The sequence below is a fragment of the Eptesicus fuscus genome, chromosome 15 (genome assembly GCF_027574615.1).
Source record: "Eptesicus fuscus isolate TK198812 chromosome 15, DD_ASM_mEF_20220401, whole genome shotgun sequence".
Classification (NCBI taxonomy): Eukaryota; Metazoa; Chordata; class Mammalia; order Chiroptera; family Vespertilionidae; genus Eptesicus; species Eptesicus fuscus.
Window position 1 is genome coordinate 60,631,481 of NC_072487.1, and position 13,074 is coordinate 60,644,554.

General features: G+C 50.0%; 1 protein-coding gene across 1 annotated transcript in view; it reads left to right on the plus strand.

Annotated features, from left to right (window-relative positions):
• Positions 1-1,019: 1,019 nt before the first annotated feature.
• LOC129147046 (A-kinase anchor protein 2) overlaps positions 1,020-13,074 on the plus strand; it is an 87,936-nt gene continuing 75,881 nt past the window's right edge. The window contains exon 1 of the mRNA XM_054726885.1: positions 1,020-1,170. The gene's annotated coding sequence lies outside the window, so the exon portion shown is untranslated. The remainder of the gene's footprint in view (positions 1,171-13,074) is intronic.

Sequence of the window (13,074 nt, forward strand, 5' to 3'; positions counted from 1 at the left end):
ATCCCTGGGGACATGAAAACCCCGATCTTGCCAGGTGGCAAGTTAAAGCCAAGAAATCTGACTTTATATTCTTTTCCCCCTGCAGAGAATGTGCACAGTGAAGATAACCGCTTGCTTTTAAAATGCTGTCTTCTGAAGTAGGGATTTTGTGTGTGTGCGTCCCCCCAGGATTTCTAGGCGGTCCGTGTTCATAGGGTCATTAGCATTATTTAAATATTCATGGTGGGGGAGGGGGTCACGGACTGAAATTTCAGACCGCTCGGGAGTGACGGCCGGCTGGCCACCCACCAGATCGGGCCCCAGGCTGTGTATCAGCTGCCTGCCGCCCCAGCGCTGGCTTTGTGAACGCGGGCGTTTTGACCCTGGGCCGCCGGCGGCCCCCTTGGGCGGGGCAGCGTGAAGCATCCCTGCCCACACCTCAGCCTCGGGGGGGGGGGGGGGCAAGAGGGGGCGTCAGGGAGGGCCCCCAAACACACGGAGACCCCATCGCATTCACAAAGAGGAGTCTCCCGACCGCTCCCAGCCGCCGCACTCCCCCGGCAGCACTTCCCCAGAGACGGTCGTGGTGCCGGGTAAGGGATGGGGGACTCGCTCCGCCCTGGGGTAGGAACTCCGCAGCTCCAGGCGTTGTGAGCGCGCCCAGGCTCCCACAATTACTCCTTTGCCCTGGTGCACACACCAACACGCCGACACGCTCGCCCGTGCACTAACACAGACACAGAGCCCTCTCCCCAGTTAGGAAATACCCGCTTTACTGGCCCAACCCCTCCTCCCCTTGCTCCTCCCCTTCTCCGTGTCCCCCTCTCATCCCCCCCCATCCCTCGGTTCTATCCATTCATTCGTTTCTGGGTTTGTGCGTAGATTCCGTCCAGGCCGCAGAGTTTAGGTGTGGGTGGACCGGTGGGGGTCTGGGCAGGCGGAGGGGCGAGCCTCCGGTTCCGGGCGCCCGGAGGGGGCGGGGAAGGGGCGGGTCCCGGGAGCCGGCGGGCGGCGCTCCCAGCCCTCCAGTTCTCCCTGCGGCCACGGCTCTCGACAAATGCTCTGGCCCCAGCCCCGGGGCTGCCGCACGCTTTCCTCCGGAGACTCCCCGACGCCCCCAGGAGGAGGCAGGGGCCGCGCCGCGCGGGAGCGGAGCCCCAGGACTGCGCCCTCGGGATTCGGCGTCCAGAGGTGGGTGTCCAGGCGGTCGGTACTGCGGCCCCGAATACCACGTCCCCGGGGCGCCCTCCTGGTGTTGGGGCCCCGGGCGTGGGGAAAGGTGGCCTGGGAGGGGCTGGTGATCTGGGGAATCCTCGGGACCACCTCGGACCTTCAAGGGGGCTTTTATGGCACTTGTCTAGCGGAGCGTGTGGGGGAGGAGGCTGGGCTGGAAAGGGCTGTGGCCATGTGGCTTTAAATTCCTAGGTTTGGGGGAGGGCCAAGCCGTTGGCGGCTTTACTCCGTCCTTATTTACTTACATATGCTTTAAAAAATAAATTTCGGACGACTCCCCAACACACACACACACTCGACCCTACAGCGAAAACATTGAGAATCCTACCGTGGTCGCTGCCTCCCCAGACCCGGGAACAGCGGTGCACGGAGCCGCCCGTTTCAGCGCGCGTGGGAGGCGCGGGTCTTGCCTTCTTGGATGGATGGCAGCGCTGGGGGCCTTTTCGGAAGTGGGGAGCTTTGCCGAGAGACCGAGGCCGGGAGAGCCGAGTCCCCGGGCAGCCGGAGCCTGAATCGAGAGACTGGGGTCCGGGGGGCTGAACTCGGGAGAGGACGCGGGAAAAGGGAGCAGCCCTTTTTTTTGCCCCGGGGATGGAGAAGGGGTCCGGGTCTGAGCTGCGCCGGGAAGTTCGGCCCAACGCCGGGATTCCAGGTGTTAGGATCTGGAGTTCTATCCTGCGTAAAGCCGGAGGGTCCGCCTGTCGCGACCCTTTCGGGGAGTGGAAGAGCTGGATAAACTGCTCTCGGAGGCGGCGCGCACCCAGGAATCGGAGATACCCGAGGCCCCGAGAAGTTCTGGAGAAACTAAATGGAGGCCGGGGGGACCGGATCGACGTCCCGGGGAGTGGGAAGCCTGGGCGCCCGGGCGGGCGCGGAGGGAGCGGGGGCGCTGGCGGCCGGGGCGAACGGAAGGCAAAGGGCGGGCTGCGCGCAGAGGGAGCGGAGCGGCGGGGAGACCCGTGGGAGCCGGCCCGGCAGCCGGGTCCTGAGTTGCGCCCGCACTGATGCTAGAGGCTCGCCAGCCCTGGGGGTCCCTCCCCAATCCGCCCAAAGGAGGGGGGCTTCTTAGAGGGAGGTGACTCGCTTGGAGAGATGGTGGGCTATCTCCCCAGTCCCGGTAAAGCCAGTTTCCCGCGTGGGGCTCTGCCTGATAGGTTGAGTGGTTAGACTTGGATGAATCTGTACTCTTCCCTATAGACGTTTTAAGTGCAGCGCCGTTAATTTTGGCAAATTCCTCCCCTCCTCCCCAGCGTATTTACCTTTGAAAAGAGACTACACACGAATTGTATCTCTACATACACAGTATGTCTGAGTCTGCGAACAAGTTTAACTTCTCCGAGGACACGCCCTTCCGTCTCTCCAGGCGCCTGGAGGCTGAGGAGGAACAAACCCACCCCTCACCGTTGTAATCCCAGAGGATTTGTTTCTTTGGCTTTGTTCTCATTTAAAGAGCATTCACTGGAGCATCATACTTTTCTTCCTGGGAATGCTCCCAGTTTAATTAATCACTCTTCTTCCCCCAGCTAGGCAGCCTCCCTGAATTTCTGTAGTGATCAGTAATAAGGTTTCAGAGTAGCTGGTCTAGAAGAGGTACAGCTCGTGAGGAGTTGACTGTTTCTTTAAATGGTAAAGCCTTCTTCAGGGCTGAAACTTGCCCCCAAGCACCTTTTAAAACAGCTGGCCTCTGCTAGCTCTCTCCTGCCCGGTTCTGACACAGGTTTTTTTTTGTTTTTTGTGTTTTTTGTTTGTTTGTTTTTTTGCTTAAAGAGATTTCCTCCTTTGAGGGGGCACACCATGGGTCTTGGAGGTCCTGCAATTATTTTGGGCCGCTCCAATAAAATTAGTCATGAGCCAGGAAAAAACGAAAGTGATACTATGTGGGTCTCCCGATGCCTTACCTGGCAAACTGTAGTGAGGTGGTGAGCTGTTTCTCCGGCAGCAGGCTCACTCAGATTCTCTCTGGGATGCTGAGATGCTAGCTGAGCGGGATGGCTGGGCTCCGAGATGAAACAAACATTGTGAAACACCCATTATCTCATAGTTCTGGCAGGACAGCTGGCACAGCTTCCTGTCTGCAGCCTGCAGGGCACTGTTGTCAGAATTTATTTCACTTTCATAAGTGCCACATTCTGACTCTGTTGCCTCAGGATCTCAGGGTCATAAATTGAAGCAGGTTGTCTTAACTTGGTTATCAAGGGAGGGGCAAATGGTCCACTCTTTTATTTTTTTAATTTAGAAAATTTTCAACCTTTTAGTATAGCACTAACATTAAACGTTTCTTTTATGATATGCTAACACCCCGGACTTTCTACCTCATTATTATAATTGCTGTCTAGCGCTCATCCTTTTAGATCTGTTCCTCTCTTACAGCACCCATGTCCCAGATTTCTATCATGGCTGTCGTGACAAGTCTCTGCTTAGTAGGGTAATGAGAAATGTTGTAAATAGAGATGGAATTGACTTTAGAAGGCGGCTGTGTTGAGGGATTTTAATGATGGAAACGGGAGCATGTTGAACATTTACTTCTGAAAGCCAAGAGGAAGGCGTTTGGTTCCATTCTTTAATTTTACACATTTCTCAGACTGGTATGATCTACCTCCAATTAGCTTCTGGACTGGCTGTTCTGTGACCTTGAGAAATATAGGAGCCACCCTTTGCTTAGGTTATTGATCAGGGATCCTGTGCCAGCTATTGGAAATTTGAAGATTTTCTGTGAAGCTCCAAAAGCTTAGGGTTCAGGGCCCCACACCCAACAGCACTTTGGGTGGCTTGGGGCTGAGGGAGACAGTGCCCTCATGAGCCATAATGGGAGATCTATCCTTATTAGCTAATTTCCTTCTAAGAATACATATCTCTCTGCTGCTCAAGTTTTGTACATTTGCCCTTCAAACACATTTTCCAGGAATGTGTAATTATAGGAAAGTTGAAATAATCTCTGTTCCAACCAGAAAATCCACTATTTTGCTCAAAGAGAAAGTTTTAGAGTTTGTTTATGTGGTTTGTTTGTGGTACTCGATTAATTAGAATACTGAAGAACGGGAGTGCTTGGAATAGTACAATAACCGAAGTTTAAGCGTCATAAAAATGTGCTTCAATTGTTATTAATGAAAGTGTTTCTAAATTGTAACCCTCTACCTGCTGACTCCTTCCCTTGATGAGTTTACCTTGGTGAATATACTGCTGTGCTTCCGTTGACAGTTCTGGATCTTGTAGCTTCAGTGTTGTGTTAGCATAGACATGAACTAGGATTTATGGGCATGTAGAAGTGTCATGGTGGAACCCACTCCAGGACAGATTCTGGAGGCTGGCTTTTGAGAAAACTAACATCCTGATACAAATGTAATCTATTTCTTTTTTTTTAAATTTTATTTTATTGTTTAAAGTATTACAGATAGTAGTCCATATATCTCCTTTTTCCCCCCCATAGACCTTCCCCCAGCCTCCCCTAGCCCCTGTCACATGCCCTCATACAAATGTAATTTCTGTTCTTTGCCCCACTGTCTTGAAACTTGAGTGCCAGAAAAATGAATGAATGAAAACTTACCCTTCTTCCTACAATAAAACGAGATGCGCTTTCTCCAGGGTTCAGCAAGGGTTTTTTGTTTGTTTGTTTGTTTCCTGTTGAAGTGAATGAGGAGATTGAGGAGGTGCAGGAGAGGACAGACAGGACTGAGGCCATCCTTGGGCCACACGTATCTCTTTTCCCTTGATTTCTCCTCTCTCAAGTCTAGGAGCTCCAGTGCTACCAGGCCTTGGGGGATGCATTTGAGTAGGAACATGGGACCATGTGAGTCTCAGAGTGACCGAGTGGGCCATGCAACTGGAGAAGGTGACCTATGGAGGGAGAAGGCTGCTGGTTTCCTTATTCAGACAGAGGAAGGGGATGCGGAGTGTGTGTGTATGTGTGTGTGTGTGTGTGTGTGTGTGTGTGTGTGTGTGTGTATGTGTGTGTGAGAAATGATAGCGCTTAGCGCTTCCCTCAAGTGGACATGAGGGTTTTGTCTTTTAATTCTTGTAAGGTACATGTCCTGGTTGAGAGGGCTGTGGTGTGAATGCCAGGGGAGGGGAGAAAGCTGGAGAACTCCGTGGGGAATGTCACTGCTCTTTGAGTCCCTCCCCCCCCCCGCCCCTTTTTTTTCTTTATGTGTGAACAGGGACTTTGTGGTTGGTTTTGATGCTTGATTGAGCAGATGGGATGAGCAGAGCCTAACACACGGATGCTCTACGGGCCCAGTTAGTTTTCTAGACCATGGCAGGGCCATGTCTCTGTATGACCTGGAGCATGTCACGTAAACTGAGCCTTAGTTCCCTCATCTGTACAAGTGGGGATACCAAAGCCCACCTATTTCAAACCTTGTGTTAAATGAGATGTATATGGAAGCACCATGCCTTAGTCCCCTCCAACATTGGTGTTTTCTTAAATTAACCGAAGTCTTCTTTCAGCCTATGTCAGATGCATAAAGGAGACAGACAGTTTTTAAAGCTCATTTTAAAAACCGCAGTAACTGTGTCACGGATCAGCTGTTCCTCCTTTGCACTGATCTGACCGAGAAGCTTTGAGTACGGACGTTCTTGTCCCAGCCTGACCTTCACCCACATCCTGCAATCCTCTCCTTTCGACCTGGGGGAGTCTGGGTAACACCCCTCATCTCCCCTTACCCCCGAAGCACGGACGCTGTTATACTGAGGCTTCTTCCAGTCTTCTTTGCTTGCTCCCTTGTGACACTTTGAGTAAGTCAGCAATTGCTTCTCCTTGGGACCCAAATGTTCAGGACCCCAGTCCTGGGCTTTGAGCTCACCCAGTGACCAGCAGGTGACTCCACTCCGGGATAACGGCAGGTGCTTTGCCAACTCTAATGAGTTTAGTCTGTCGCCAAGACAGGAACTCGGATTCATGTATTAAAGATTTGCAGGGAGGGTTGAAATAAAAAGGGTTTTCAGAAGACCCTGAGAATCCAGCCCCCAGTTAACTTTTCACAGATCTGCCGTCCAGTTGGCTGGTCAGATGGATTCAGCAGCACCATGGTGAGATGGACACACGAGGAACATTACTTTGAGTTGGTTCTTCAGGGCTGCATGCTTTTATTTATTGTATTTAGCACCCTTGGTCCAAACCTCTCCACCACATTCGTGGTGCCAGCCAGCAGTGGGGCCGTGGACAAGGATGAGCTTAGACAGTTCAGGAAGTGAGTCAGTGAGAAAAAGCAGCTGGGAATTCACAAGCAACACGACTTAAAAAGCAGAACCTTGCGGCACCTGACCCCCAGTCCGTGCTGCCTACGCGCAGGTTTCTTTTTAGTCACTGTCTGCCGGAGGGAAGTCCCTGCTCAACATGTCTGTGGAGGAGGGGGGGCTGCCCAGCTCAGGTCCAGTGGCCTCCAGCGTCTATACTCCGTGGAAGGACCTCCCGCTGCATGAAGACCCAGCTTCCCAGGAATTTGCCAGTTCACTTGGGCAGCAGGACTGGACGTGTGGTCCAGGCACCCCCGTGTCCACGGAGGGATTCCTAGACCCTGGCACAGGCTGTCCGTTTCCATCTGGGAGGAGCCTGGACACCCACTGCCTTTTAAACCAGCGGTCGCCAGCCTTTTGGACCTCACGGACCACCAGTGGTCTGCGGACTGCCGGTTGGCGACCGCTGTTTTAAACTGCTTTCCGGGTGATGCCATGCAGCAGGTGACGATGGCCATTCTGGGGCCACATCGACAGGTCTGTGAATTCTGCCTGAGCTTTCTGCCCTGAGGGGTGCCTAAGCTCCTTATCTGCTGTGTAGGACCGGTAAGAAGTTGAGTCAATTTGTAAAGAGAGATAAATGCCAGTCCAGAAATACTAACCTGTCTTTGAACACATAAGGATGGATGTGATTGCTTGGCCCGTGCGTTAGAAAGGGCGTCTTGAGAAGGATTATTACTGTGGACAGTGTTACTGTAAGAAACATTCAAACCTGTGAAGAATTTATTTGAGTCAAACTGTTGACAGTTGCTGGGAAACAAAATCTCAATGGATTGAGAGAATGCTCCAGAGAATGGCAGTTTTGCACCTTATTTTATACATTACAATCAAAAGAGATGTATGTGGGTTACATGAAATCCACTGGTGATAGATTAGAGAGGCGGGAGAAAGGAAAGTGGGGAAAATCTGGGACTGGATAAAAAGTAAAATGGTAAACACATACTTCTTTTACTTAGGTGGGTATAGGGTAGTTAACAGTCAACAATTAACTCCATAACAATGAGGGGATTTGTGGTCTCCGCAGAGCACCGCCTGTGCTTTGAAGGGTCTGGAAAAAGGACAATTACTTGGACATTCCAACAATAGGTTTCTCGTAGGTGCAAACAGACAATAGTCATGCCTCAGGGTAAAGATTGACCTTTGTCAGGGAAGATGCCGGCCTAGGACATGACTACTCGCCGATAAACTGCTTTAGTTAAAAAGTTTTCATTTCAGACCATCCTCTGTGCTTACGGTCGGCCTCCGAATTTGCAAGGCCGCCACGCAGGCCTCCTCTGAGCTGGTCAGGCTAGCATGTGGCCCCTTTTTGTCCACAAGCGTCAGGATCACAGTGATGCTGGAGTAGTTTCTCCTGGGTTGTCAGAGGGGGCCCGACTGGGTGCTCAGAGTGCCCTGGCTGGTAGGTGCAGAGGAGAATTCTGCCAGGATTTCCAGGGGTATCGTCCTTTGTTGGTTAGGACAGTGTGTGTGCTTTTAACTGCCACCCACACCACACCAAGTCCTGTGAAGAGAGGGGTTCCTCAGTGGTTGCCCTACCCATAGCCCGGGACTCTCCCAGGCTGGTTGTGGTGCACCTGCGGGCCAGGACTGAGCTCATGCTTCTGACAGCGGAGATGGCCCTGCCCGGGGGGGAGAGCCCCAAACCTGTGCAGGGGAGAGGGAGAAATCTACCTGCCTCCTTCCAGCCCAGCCGCCTTCATCCTCGGATGCAGAGCTCTGCCAGGGCCCCCTGTGCCCGCACCTGGGCGAAGCCTGTGTAGAAGGTGTGAGGGAGGCTTAACGGACTGCTCTCAGCCCCTCCCCCTGACTGCATTGGCTCCCGCCATCATGACGTCATTCGCACCGTGGAATATGCTGGAAGTTACTTTGTTTGGAGCGATGCCTGGTGTAAGTGCTGTGAGACCGCCTTTAAACAGAGAAAGACACCATTGTTTCGCTCTTTTTATGTGGGGAGTTGGGCGAGTGATTTTATTCCCAAAGGAATAAACCTCAATTAATTTTCTAGAAAAGTCAAGTATTTCACTGCCCTGGATTCCAAAGCTCTCTCTGTATGCGTATAAAAATACAGGTCCATGTGCCGCGTGCTGGATGGGTCCCGGGCTGTATGTAGCCTGGCTGATTCATATTTTGCATCAGAACATTTCATCCTTGCAAAGGCGAGCAGGAATGCTCTTCTGACACAGGTCCAGATGAGCGGAATTCATCCAGTTGGGGAGGCCAATGAGCAAACTGCATTGAAAACTTAGGCCGCATCCAAAGTGCTTGTGATTATTCCTGTTTGAGATCATTTGTCCTTTAGAGAAAAGACCCGTTCAGTATTAAATGCAGCCCAGAGATGGGCCTGAAGTGGGAGGCATTGCTTTTGCATGAATCACAATGTGTACATTGTTTTTAAATATTCTTTCCATGGCATGCTTCATTATGAATACAATTCACAGCCTCTAAAAGGATGGCAGATGTTATGGCCTAACCAGCATGGAGGGTATAGGACAGAGGAGTGAAAGTGGGGCAGGGGGTGGGGGATGGGGGGGAAGAAACCCCTTCCTCTCCAAACACCATTCAGAGTGGAACTGAGTTTTCTCTTCTGGGGAATTCCCTGTAATCCCCCGGGATCCCTTGGTCTGGAGTTTTCCAGGCATGGTGCTGGGAGGAGCTAGGAGGGAAGGGGAAGGGATGAACATTTTTTGAGTGCCAGATGCCAAACTGGTTGCTTCATCTTCCTGGTTTACTGAATCCTTCACAGTCATCTTCAGTTTTCAAATGAAGATCCGGAGGCCCTTGGAAGTTCTGCCATGAGCCGGGGGTCCCACCGCGACAGGATGCCAGGCCAGTGGCCCTACCCAGCTCCCTCCTACCAGGTGCTCTGGGGCCCTGCTGTTCAAAGTGTGGTCTGGGACCGGCAGCATCGGCATCGCCCGGGAGCTCGTGGAAACTAAGGAATCCGGAGCCCCATCCCAGACCCATTGAACGGGAATCTGCGTTTTGAACTAAATCCATTGTGAGAAGCGCCTGACCACTCTGAAAGCTAGCCCAGCCTCAGGACTGAATCTGCAAACTGAGAGATTAGACTACCTGGGCGCGGGGAAGGGTGCTCCTAGAATCTAGTGGGGTGCAGCTGCACATGCCACAGTGCACACAGGCAACAAAGAATTCCCCTGCCCCAAAGGTCCACGGTTGAGAAACCCCGGTCTAGTTGACCTCGTCTAGAATTCAGATCCTGTAAATGTGTCTCTGTAGGTTCAAATAGCTACAGATCTCTAGCAGGCATATTGTAAATTAAATGGTACCAACTGCCATGTGCTATGCAAATGTGATTCTCTTGATTGGGACCGGAAAAGAACAAGAGCTTAAATTGCGCCATGAGAGATTTCCGCTGGTTTTGAGAGTGGCTGGGTCCCCTACCTAAGATGCTGTGAAATGTTTCTGAGCATGAACTGGGAGCCACCGAGGATGCTAAAAGGGGTCCCTCTCCCATCCTGCCTGGCAACAATGCCCTTTGTTTCTTTGTTGTTTTTTTTCTCAAACTTGCCCCTGTCTCTGTCCTATCTCCTCCCCAGCGTTCTGTGTTGGGTCAGCTGTGCCACCTGGAGGCTGTGGGTTGCAAGGGAATAAATGAAAGACAAAGCTGCATTCCTGCCTCCTAGGGTCTATGCATCTCCCTCCACCCTCACTCAGCTCCTTGAATTCCACCAGGCTGCAGGCATTTCCAATGGTCAACGGCTGTCCTCTCTCCCTTCTCCTCTTTAGATTCTGGCCCCGAACATCTGGGACCATATTTCCTCCATCCCATCTGCTTCCCTCTCTTTTCTCTCTTTCTTCCTTTTGTGAGCTAAAAGTCAACCGAAATCATGACAGAGGAGTAAAACTAACATGTCCAGTGTATATCGAGGGGGAAAAAGTTCTGAAGTGAAGTTATTGCCAATAAAGAACCCCTGTCCTTCCGCTGTGGGTCTCCTTCAAAATTGCTACCAATGTCTCTACCTACTTTCTTTTTATTTTTTAAATAGATTTTTAAATATATTTTTATTGATTTCAGAGAGGTAGGGAGAGGGAGAAGAGAGACAGAAACATCAATGATGAGAGAGAATCACTGATTGGCTGCTTCCTGCACGCCCCACACTGGGGATCAAGCTCGCATCTTGCCCCATCAGAATAGTTTGTTGCTCAACCATTGAGCCATGCCAAACTGGCTCTCCACCTACTTTCTTGTATTACTCTGATTAAACTTGCTTTTTATTGAGCTTCAGAATTTTAAAACAGAGTTCTTTCTCCATTCTCTTGTGTTTTCCAACTTTCTTTCATTGTTGGTATTATAATAACCTTTTCCCACTCCTTTTTAATGAATATTATCAGTGAAGTAGATTATTCTAGACAAGTTTTGGAACCAAAGTCGATTTTTAGCAAGGCAAGTAAGTGGAAACCTCCTTGCAACTTCTGTGCACCTTCTTTTCATAACTTTCATGGCTCTTGCAAGTGCAAGCCGGGGTCGTAGTGTGGAAGGAGGCTGGGGAGTGACTGGCGGGCTACACGGAACACCCACCCCCAGCGTTTGGACTCAGAGGCCAGGACAGAAGAAGCCAGAGCGCTGGGCTTCTGGCCAGCGGGGAATGTACCTGCCCAGGTCTGTGTCTCTCCAGCAGACCAGCTGATCTACTGCAGAAGGCTTTACGTTGGAAAAGGGTGCCACAGGGAGTAGAGGGGCTAGAGAACACGACAGGAGTTGCTGGGAAGGATTATCAGTTATGTCACAGGAAAGGGAGATTGGACACCTGGCAGTTGATTCCTAGTGTTGTTTTAAGAAACTAACTTGGAAACTTGTAATAGAAATAATTTTGTCTTTAATGTCAGTCTTAAAGGTGTGAAAACAAAAGTAAGAAACGCCACCTGGGCTGTCTGAGAGATGGTTGCTAGACTTTTTTATTACTGTAATCAATGTGTCTTATAGGCCAGGTAAATCTCTTTTTTTTTAAATATAAACCATTTATTTACTTTATGTGTCAATAATTTTGTAGCAGCATATTTATTACGTTACATAAAATGCCACACAGACCTACAATATTCTATAGCTTACATTTTTGGCAATGTGGCATGATTATTACAGAATGACCCAAGATAAGTTGAGGCAGTGTATATAGCAAGGTAACTTTTTAATGTACTGCGGTACATCTTATTTTAGCGCCACAACAACCCTGTGGGGGGCTTGGGCCATTTTAATCCCATTTTAAAAGTGAAGACACTGCAGCTGGGCGAGGTGAGATGCATTGGTCCAGGTCAGGCCCACGGGTGGATATTGTTCCCTTCTTGTTCCTGTGCTGGCTGAGCCTCTGTCCTCTCCCGAGGAAAGAGAGGAGACTGGACCAGGAGTTTTGACTTTGATATACTTAAAGCTGCTTGTTTAAACTGTCTGAACACCCCTTACCCTGGGTATTCAGTCCCTTAACTTAATTTTTTAAAATTTTTATAAATTATTTCAGAGAGGACGGGAGAGAGAGATGGAAAAATCCATGATGAGAGACTCACTGATCAGCTGCCTCCTGCACGCCCTCCACCGGGGATCAAACCCGCAACCCCGTCTTGTGCCCTGACCGGGAATCGAACTGTGACCTCCTGGTTCATAGGCGGACACTCAACCACTGAGCCACGCCGGCTGGGCTAGTCCCTTGATTTTAAAGGCGATCTCTACGTGTGTGTCTTTGTCCTTAAGTGCTCTGTCCCCAAAAGGCACCCCTCCTCTCTCCAGCCCACATCCTCTATGTGCATTGTCACATTTCATGAACTCCTCAAGGGTCCTCTTGGGCTTGCTACCGTATGTCAGCTCTTGCAACATCCATTAACTCTCTCTGCCACAAATTACGCTTTTCAAAGTTGGGCTGGAAAAATGCTAACAAGGACCATCACACAATTGGCTGCTGCAAATACTCGGACAAATACAAAGTAACAATTACTAGGGCTTTAGGAAGAATGGATCCAAACCAAGGACACAGTTTGTATGAACACAGGAAAACATAATATGCTGCACATACAATTGAATAAAACCTTGAACCTGTAGCACGGGCACATTCTTATCCACACATTGTGATCAGGCTTCTTTCAGAAGAGTATGACTTCAAAAAAATGTTCAAATTTTTATATTTCTTCAGTGAATTGAATCTTCCGTAAAAGCAGATAGTCTGAGATGCAAGTGGATTTAAGCTGCTTGCTGATAATGAATATTTACTGGAAGTCCAGCCGTCTTTGACCCTCATCACATCCTATTGGGGAAGATACCATTATTATAATATTTTTGTTACAGATGAAGAAACTGAGGCACAGGGCTTATGGGCAAGGGCACATAGCTAGTGGCAAAGCCAGGATTTGAATTCCTACAGTCTGGCTTTTATAGATAATTCCTTATTCATTGCTCTCCTATTCTGCCTCTTAGGGTTCAATGTTAGCTATACTTGGCCTCTCCTTTCACTACGGGTGAGGGTATCAATCTCAGATCAGAAACAAAGGCTTGCAAAAATATAGCATTTTAAAACGTACCTAAATTTTTGTCTCCAAGTCTTCAACCTATTCAGCTAACAGAAAACTTAACCTCAGTTATTTTAGAGACATACCCACCTTGTGATTGCATCCAGGGTCTAACGT